The sequence below is a fragment of the Chelonoidis abingdonii genome, chromosome 5 (assembly GCF_003597395.2).
Source record: "Chelonoidis abingdonii isolate Lonesome George chromosome 5, CheloAbing_2.0, whole genome shotgun sequence".
In the NCBI taxonomy this organism is placed as follows: domain Eukaryota; kingdom Metazoa; phylum Chordata; order Testudines; family Testudinidae; genus Chelonoidis; species Chelonoidis abingdonii.
In genome coordinates this window covers 146,129,223-146,130,815 of record NC_133773.1, presented here as the reverse complement: position 1 = coordinate 146,130,815, position 1,593 = coordinate 146,129,223, and positions in this window count along the sequence as shown.

Sequence of the window (1,593 nt, the reverse complement as noted above, 5' to 3'; positions counted from 1 at the left end):
TATGACAGATGTGTCGCGCTGCATGACAGAGTAGCTGGGCCGGGGCCGGGGCCAGGAGGAGCAGCAAGGGCAGCGCCAGCATGTCGAGGGGCGCAGCGGACGCGGGACGCGCTGCTCTGGCTCGGTGCGCTCAGCCCGCAGCGCGGCTGGTCCCTCCCCCGGCCGGGCTCCACACAGCTACCGCATTGCGCGGAGTAGCGGGACCCTCCAAAAGCGCCTGGGCTCCCGGCTGGAGGGGTGGGGTGGGGGGCGGTTCCTGCAGCGCACGGGCCCCGGAGTCCCCAAAGCCAGGGTCAGGGGCCCGGCTCGCTGCTCCCTGGGGCGAGCCTGCTGCTGTTTGCTGCCCTGCTCTGCCAGCGAAGCTCCCAGGAGCTGCCCGTGCCTATGGCACCAGGGCTGTGGGCGAAGCGTGCCCGTGGGTGCAGGGCTACCAGGCCTGACGCTACAGCCCCGGCGTACAGGCCAAGGCCGACAGGGACCGTGAGGATCATCTGACCCCCTGGATGGCACAGGCCAGAGACAGCCCCACAGTCATTCCTGAGGGGGACTGGCACTGGGCGCTGGCTCTGGCCAGTGCTGCTCCCACTGAAAAGGTGCCAGGGGATCTGCCTTCTAGTCCTGACTCCTGGGCCTGCCATCCCAGCCCCCGGCTTTGGGCCAGTCATTTCACAGCTCTGAGCCTCAGTTTCCTTGTCTGTAAAATGGGGCTTCCCTCTGCGAAGATCCCCCTTGCTACAGCGACTGAGCGGCATATGATTGTTAATGTGTTTCTCTTCCTCGCTCCCAGGGCAGGGCAGGGCTGTGAGCCACACTGGACAGATGGGAACTGAGGCCAGACAGACTTTGGATCAATGGGCTTTAAGCCCCTCAATAAGGTCCTAAGGATCTGAGTCTATGTGACTTGTCCAAGGCCACGCCAGGGATGGGAGCAGAGGAGCCAGGGACACCCAGGCCTGTGCCCAAGTCACTGGGCCAACCTTCCTCCTCTGCCTCCTAGGAGAGAGGGTTAATCAGTTAGTGCTTGGGAGGCGCTTTGGGCTTCTTGGATGGAAGGTGCTAAACCAGCGCTGGAGTGAAAGTCCTGTGGGAGGAGACCCTTGTGTCCCTCACTGTGCCCTCAGCCCCACAGGGTGCATATGCCTCCACAGCACCATGCACACTCTGAGGCCATGCAACACTGAGAGGTAAGTATCGCTATTAATATGGTATCTTCAGTGGAGCCTGCACCAGGTGCCTGAGGACAGAAATTGGCGGGGCATGCTCTGTCTCAGTTCCAGAAAAATTGCAACAAAAATTGTTGCCTCAAAAGCCAACATCAAGACAGAAGGTTTACACTGGTTAAAAAGCCAGCCTGGTTTAGAGAGGAAGTGCAAAATATATATCGCTAGTGGAAGAAAGGGGAAGTTGATAGTAATGAATATAAATCAGAAGTTAGGAACTGAAGAACGTTGATAAGAGAAGCCAATTGACACAAGGAGAACTCTATGGCCAGCAAAGTTAAGGACAATAAGTTCTTTAAATATATTAGGAACAAAAAGAATCCTGACAATGGTATTGGTCTATTACTTGATGGAAATGGCAGAACTATCAATA